Source organism: Myotis brandtii, unplaced genomic scaffold (assembly GCF_000412655.1).
Source record: "Myotis brandtii unplaced genomic scaffold, ASM41265v1 scaffold1083, whole genome shotgun sequence".
Lineage (NCBI taxonomy): Eukaryota > Metazoa > Chordata > Mammalia > Chiroptera > Vespertilionidae > Myotis > Myotis brandtii.
The window spans coordinates 308,856-316,771 of record NW_005353685.1 but is presented as its reverse complement, the minus strand read 5'-3'; the positions used below and the strand labels follow the sequence as shown (position 1 = coordinate 316,771).

Here is a 7,916-nt window from a genome sequence, read left to right as displayed (position 1 = left end):
ATTAAATAGAATAAGTTACATAAATATGTCTAACATAATGCCTGACATTTAAAAATAAATGTCAATAAATGTTTGTTACCTTCCTTGCTTCCTTCCACTACTTACTTACAATACAGACACATTTTAGATTTTTTCCCCCCTCCTCCTATCACGCTTGTGTGTGGAAGGGCTGGGGATTAGTTTGCTGCTGCTGCTAACCACAGTAAGAGGAGAGTAATATAGAAAAATCAGTGCCAGCTTTATCAAGGAAATTTGGCTTTCTAGATTTTTTTCCCCTTGCCCTCTCAAAAAGAAGAAAAGAAACTGCAAAGATTGAGAAATACTGATAGTGGCCATGGAAGTACGAGGAAAGGCAGTGGGGGTGTTCCTAGAGGCCAAGGGAAGAAGGCATTTCGAAAGGGTGCGGTCAAAATATTGTAAAGGGTCAAACAAGTTCAAATGTTGTAGAGAAATCAAGTAAAATGTAGTGAGACCTTTCTATTTGACTTGTAACTTGGAGGCGATTGGTGGTCTTAGCAACAGCATTTCAGTGGACTTGGGGGGAACCGAGTTTGCAACAGGTTGAGGAGAGAAAGGGAGGAAAAGAAGCAGACCAGAGGAATTTGGACAAATGTTTTCAAGTCTGGCTCGGAAGGGAAGGGAAGAGAAAGGGCAGGAGATCTAGGAGGACATGAGACTGGAAAGGTTTGTTTGCTTAGGAGAGAACCGCAGAAGTTAAAATACTGCATGGAGTGGAGATAACAGAGAGGGGAAAATACAAGGTCGGAAGATGGGGTATAATGGAGAGGGAGGCTCCGGAGAGGCAGAGGAGGCTGGGACCAGGGCTCAGGTGGAAAGGTAAGCCTTAGAAGGAGGGACACCTTATTTCGTTGTAATAGGAAAAGGGAGGGTGCAGATGGCTCACTTTTGATTTGGAGCCAGGAAGGTGAGGGAGCGCTCCTGGCTGGCTTCTGCTTTCTCTGTGAAGTAGGAGCGTAAGTTGTCCTCTGAGCATAAGGAGGGAGGAGGGAGAGGGTTAGATGTTGGAGGGAAATGGACAAGGTCAGAAAAAGAAAGGGTCTGGGGCATGGAGGGGAAACCTGACCAGAGAAACATAGTAAGATTGCAGAGCAGTGCTGTGAGCCCAGCTGAAACGGATCACTCTGAATTTGTACTGGGACCAAGATGTAAGGCTCTGGGGCTTTCTTCAGGCACTGGGGAGGTAATAGCTGGGTTTTCCCATCATGTTGCACAAGGTTGTGCTAGTAAGTACTTCAAAACTGCTTTAGAGGGTGCAATGGGAGTAACCTTGATTTGTAGCAGTGGTATAAGTACTCCCAGGACAGACTTCAAGCTACCATTGTGATGTCCTGAACTCAGTCTTGGGAAGAGATGCCCAGTAACACACAATGATATAGTGTTCCCACCATACAGACATAATAGACATAAAGAATCTTCAGCACATAGAAAATAGTAAAGTGGAGTAAAATAATTAAGTAGTGATGAGTTTTTATTACTACCTTTGTTTTTATAGAATTTTCTTAATTATAAGTTTATATGCTTTAATATTTAATAATAACTATTTTAATACCTAGTATGCAAAATTCCTGAAAATTGTACAATCAGCTCTCTTGAGACAGCCTGAGCAGCTCCAGCATACCACTGGTTGTAGGGAACCAGGTTGAAATGGCCTATACTCAGGGGTTGGGTAGGATTGGGGGGAAGGGAGCTGAGACATGAATGACAGGGTTGCTTTTTCTGGTGGACTGTGCTGGGCCTGGCAGAGGAAGCCCGAGTTCACTAGGAATGGGGACTGGAAATGATTGAAAAAGCTTGACTCTGGGGGAAAGGATGGGGTGTTAGGTGGAACATGAATCAAGGGTCAAACTATTCAATCTTGCAGCAGTTACCATGTTTGTATCTATTTTTCAACACTGAGTTTCTTCTCATCCTATATAATAAAAGGCTAATATGCAAATCAACCAAATGGCAGAATGACCAATTGCTATGACGCACACTGACCACCAGGGGGCAGACCCTCAACGCAGGAGCTGCCCCCTGATGGTGAGCACCACTTAGCCAGAAGCCAGGCTCATAGCTGGTGAGCGCAGCAGCGGTGGCAGGAGACTCTCCCACCTCTGCAGCAGTGCTAAGGATGTCTGACTGATGGCTTAGGCCCGCTTCCCATGGGCTCCAGGACTGCAAGAGGGCACAGGCCGGCTGAGGGACCACCTCCCCCCCGCAGTGCATGATTTTCGTGCACCAGGCCTCTAGTTGTACTATAAGTATTCTTTACAAGCCTGATGGTGGAGGTTGCCATCAACTGGGAGAAGGGTGCTGCAGGAGGAGAGCAGGGAGAGTGACTGCATGCAAGTCCAGCGCAGGAAGCCTGGGTTCCCTGGGTAATGTCAGAAGAAAGTCACCTCTACAGAGGCAAGCCAAGCTGTGAGTCCTGCAGTTCGAAGTTTCCCTGAGCTGTGTTTTGTTATAGGTTGGCAGGGAGATAAACTGGGGGATGGAAACTCTTTTGTTTCTAAAATTACACTATAGGAATGAATGCCCTGCACCTAAGTTTCTTCTTTCAAGTAGCTTACTAATTAAACTAGATTTTAAAAATTTTATTTCTTCTTGAAGGTCTTTGTATAAGGTGTAAGAATAATTCTGTTTCAGTTATGTTCAGTGCATGCTTCTGCTATTGGAAAGTCACTTCCTATAAGAGAGCTAACACATTGATGGCATCAGTTTGGCTTTTATAATGCTGACTGAGTGTAATTCAGAATCATTTTTGGTGTGAGATACCTCAACAGGCAGCATTTTCACTCTTTTCAGAGAACATTTTTTTACATATATTTTTATTGATTTCAGAGAAGAAGGGAGAGGGAGAGAGAGATAGGAACATCAATGATGAGAGAGAATCATTCATTGGTCGGCTGCCTCCTGCATGCCCCACACTGGGGATTGAACCCACAACCTGGGCATGTGCCCTGATAGGGAATCGAACCATGACCTCCTGGTTCATAGGCTGATGCTCAACCACTGAGCCACACTGGCTGGGCATCAGAGAACACATTTTAAAGAGTAGTTGTATTGTCAACATCTCCCTGCTTGTAAATATCCTGCCTGTTCGAGCTACAGTTGCAATTACAAAGACATTTAGAGATTTTATTCTATTTGATCAGGTTTTATAAATAGTAACAAGGAAAATCTAGGGAGAAAATAAGCAGGGACCCCTGGACCTGCTGGGGATGGACCCCAGCAGAAAATCTAGGGAGAAAATAAGCACATTTATTAACAATAAGAAAAAAGGCATATGTTAGTGTAGCAGTTTCCAGAACAGTTAAATTATGGGGAGAGGTGAGATGTTGGGGATGGGGGCAAGGCAAACATATAGTTGGCAAAACAGGACATTAAGAAAAAATTACCAGTTGCTGTCATCACCATTTCACAAAAGAAAGATCTTTTAATATTAAATAAATAGTAAGGAAAGAGTCTTTGAATACTAGTAAAAGCTAATCCTTTAAAAAATAGTTTATGAGAAAACTTAGTACATTGATTTTTATTTTCCCCATTTAGGGCTTAACAGTGAAAGTATTTTCATGAACCGTTGTAGGACACGGATATTTGAGCTTTTAAAAATTCACCGTTTCTTTTGTCTACCTTTTTGATAAATCCTTAAATTTCTGCTATGGAAGGAAAGAAAGTAAGAAAAAATAAAAATAAAAGCATCAGTGTGATGTTTAGAGTTTTAAAAGGCAGTTTTCTTTGAAAAGCAAAAAGTACTACAGGTGATTCCCATGGCTCTGCTAGGAAGAAGGAGGATGTGATTGGGAGCAGGCATGATTATGTGGCCTGGAGTCTGGCACAATAGGGCATGGCTTTCAGAACTGGGCCAGGACTAAACAATGAAACATCTGAAAAAGAAAGAAAGAAATCTACCTCATTTACAATAGCATTAAAAACAATAAAATACTTGGGAATAAATTTAACCAAGGAAGTGAAAGACCTATAGAATGAAAATTACGGAAAGAAATTGACGAAAAACTTTGGTGAAAGAAATTGCAGAAGACACAAACAAGTGGAAATATATCCCATGTTCATGGATCAAAACAACTTATGTTGTTAACATGTCCATACTATCCAAAGCTATCTATGGGTTTAAAACAATCCCTATCAAAATTCCAGTGGTATTTTTCACATAAATAGAGAAAATGTGTATGGAACCACAAAAGACCCTGAACAGCCAAGGTCATATCACACTTCCTGATTGCAAACTACAGGGAGGGGCAAAAGTAGGTTTACAGTTGTGAATATGCAAAACAGTTTATTTTTCTATTATTTTTAAATATTGCATTATGTTCCGTATGAACAACTTTTGCCCCCAGCCTGTATACTACAAAGCTACAGTGATTGAAAGGTTAAAGTCGGTGGAATGAGGGCAGGCTAAATAGCCATCTTAGGTGATTACAGAAAATTGAATTTATTTAAGAAAAAGGGGATGGGGGGGGCATCCAAAGGGAAGAGCTACACAGCACCTAGCCAAGGGGTTTTGATTGGGTCGATGATGGCAGCACCTAGAAGCTGGAGTATCATCCATATATATGCAGACACTGACAAGAAATGTTTGTCCGTGGGTTTTAGGGGTTTGGTTGATGGGCTTAGAATGTGAATGTGGGATCAGGTTCTTCTGAGCAGTTTTAGTTCCTTATAGGGTTTGATTCCTGGTGTTGGGCATTTCCTGTCCGACAAGTTTTCCTGGTATTCCTTCTCCTGTGGCGGGAACCTTGGACAAGTCTTCCCAGTCTTTGTTCTCCTGTGGCGGGGAAGCTTACAAAATGACCCTTTAAGGATTATATTGCTTTGTAAGTCCTACCAGTGATTAAAACAGTATTGTACTGGCATAAAAATAGATACATAGACCAATAGAACAGAATAGAGAACCCAGAAGTAAATTCCTGCATATATGATCAACTGATATTTGACAAGGGAGCCAAGAATATTTAATGGATAAGGAATAGTCTCTTCGATAAACGGTGTTGGGAAAACTGGACCATCACATGCAGTAAAATAAAATTGGACCCTTGTTTAACACCACAAAAATTAATTCAAAATGAATTAGACTTAAACATAATTAAGAAGTACAAATTGATAGTTATAAAATAGTCATGGGGATGTAGTAAAATACAGCATAGTAAATATAGTCAATAATATTGTAATAATAATGTATGGTGCCAGGTGGGTACTTGAAAAATTGGGGGGATCACTTTGTAAAGTATATAATTGTCCTACCACTGTGCTGTACACCTAAAACTAACACAAAGTAGTATTAGATGTAAACTGTAATTGAAAAATAAGATTAAAAAATAAAAGAAAATAAGGGATAACAAGTGTTGGTGAGAATGTGGAGAAAAGGGAACTCTTATGCACTATTAGCAGGAATGTAATTTGGTTCAGTCACGATGGAAAAGTGTATGGAGGTTCCTCAAAAAATTAAAAATACTTAACATCCTGATATGTTCCTAGTACCTTTTTGGAGACCCATGCTGGGCCTGCTCCAGTGTGTAAGTGTTTTCACATATATAATGGTTATGAATATTCTGTTTGTTCTCGAGAATGTGTACCTCAGAGATGAGATACAATTATAGGAAATGGATGGCCCAAGAAAATAAATATCATATGATATATGTTTTTTTAAAATGAGGGTTGCTGCTTAGGTTTATGCTATCTTGTAATAATTTCCCCCAAGAAACTCATTAAGCCTGGGTGTCAAATTACTGGGCAGCAGCCCTGTATTTCACCAGTGCTGTGAATATTGGTGCTACATCTGGGTTTCTGTGGGCCAGAAGGCGTTCTCATAATCAGAGCATGCATTAAGCATAGATACACAAGCTACACTATAGTGGACAATAGTAAACTATTTTGGAACCATCGATGAGGAAAGGTTAAAGAGGTTAATACCAGTGTCGGGAAAGGAAGAAACTCAACTATCAGCGGTGAAACCTTAAAAAACTTGTTTCTAGAACAAGTGGTAAAGTATAAATGAATGAACAAATGGACATATGTAACAGTCAGCAATGTGTCCAGAATGCTTTTTAAAAGCACACGCTTTCCAAGCTCAATAGCTGAATACCTTCACCGGCATCATATCACATGTACACATACAAACCCAAATTTTAAAAAATGATTTGTTTTTCTCAGTAGGCACAATTCAATATATTTGAAAATAACAATTTTGCAACTTGATAGGAGCAGAGAGAAGCTAGCTCAGCTTGTCTAAGAAAAGGGCAATGAAGACCTGCATCCCACCTTTCTCTTTTTGAGTCGTTTGTTGCTTTAACCATTTCACACCAGATGTCTCAGCGGGTGTTCTAGACTCTCTTTGGGTATTGCTGCCCTGAGGTCTGGCGCAATGTAATCCTTTCCCGGAAAGGAAAGAAATTCCATTATTTCAGTGCTTGATATGAGCTAGCTTGTTAGCCATATGCTATCTAATTCAATCCTCCTCCTGCAGCTTTATTGGTAGGGAGATATTGGTAGGGAAATATTGGTAGGGAGTTTTGCCAATGAAGAAATTGAGGCCCAGAGAACTAAAAAGATTTGCCTAAGTTTCATGGCTCATTTTCACAGAGAACTCAGGCTCCTCAAGCTGCCTTCTAGCTGCCTCTCCTGGCACAAAACCCGTTCTGTAAGGAACATCTGTAACACGTGATTCCACTGACGGCCAGGAGACCAAGCCCAAATTTGCAGGAAACGGTTGCTGTTTGGAGGGGCCGCAACACAAAAGGCCAACCCAAACAAAAAGCGTATTTTGACTTTCAAGGAAGATTTGGATTTAAATCTAGCAGACATGTACCGAGTACTTTCTCTGATCAGACCGCATGCTATGTACTTTCACATATCTCTACTGTCACAACAAGTGATTTTATTGAGATGCACTAAGGTAATAGAAGTTTCATATTTTTAAAAAGTGGATTGTACCCTATGGTTCAAGAGAGACACTTTCAGAGTTTTGTCTGTATCTCCTCTTCTTGAGAAGCAAGCTCATTTGGGTCAGTAGCCAATGAGTGAGCGAGCACAGGGCGGGGCAGGGGCAAAGCAATACCTACATCAAAGAAATTTGTTTCTTCAAGCTCTTCTGACAGTGAAGTTGACAAAAAGTTAAAGAGGAAAACAAGTTAGTTCAGAAAAACCTGTAAAGAAGCAAAAGACTGGCACAACGTCAAGGCCCTGCCAACAGCAGAAATGATAACATGCTTCAGACTGGGGAAATGAGGTACGTCAGCGTTCAGGACTTTAAAGGAAAAGTCCTAATTGATATTAGAGAATACCGGATGAATCCAGAAGGTGCATTGACACCAGGAAGGAAAGGTATTTCTTTAAATCCCAAGCAATGGAGCCAGCAGAAGGAACAGATTTCTGACTTTGATGAAGCAGCAAGAAAACTGTAAAATCAGAGCCATATGAAACCTGTACTGTTCTAGTTGCTTTAATTTGTCTTTTTGTTTTCTAAACGCTGTTTTCCAAGCTATTGTACTAGTATATTTGGATGGCAGAACAATTTGTAAGAATACTTTTTTAAAAATGTGGATTATGAAAATGTTCTCAATGAAGCTGATTGTCAACTTTACTAAGGAGGATTGCTTTGTGGTCTAAATGGGGATGGCCATCTTCTCACATGACTGCTTCCCTGGCCCCAGTGATTGGTCCAAGAGATTGGCACATGGTCCAAGTTAGAACGTCGCAACTCCTTTCAGATTTCTCAAAGTGGAGCTCCAGAGATTCACACCCACGTTCTCCTTTCTGGTTGTGGCCCTCTGAGGGTGCGAGCCTGGAGCCACCAGTACCTCCCTTGAAGAGACAGACTATTCTGGGGGTGCCAGAGCCTCTGGGCTCAGTCTTTCTTCAGACCAGCTGTGGTCTGCCCTTCTCATGATTTAGCT

At 41.0% G+C, this 7,916-nt stretch overlaps 1 pseudogene; it reads left to right on the top strand.

Moving 5' to 3' along the window:
• The first annotated feature begins 1,066 nt into the window (after positions 1 to 1,066).
• LOC102252342 lies at positions 1,067 to 7,424 on the top strand (annotated as a pseudogene).
• The last annotated feature ends 492 nt before the right edge of the window (positions 7,425 to 7,916 follow it).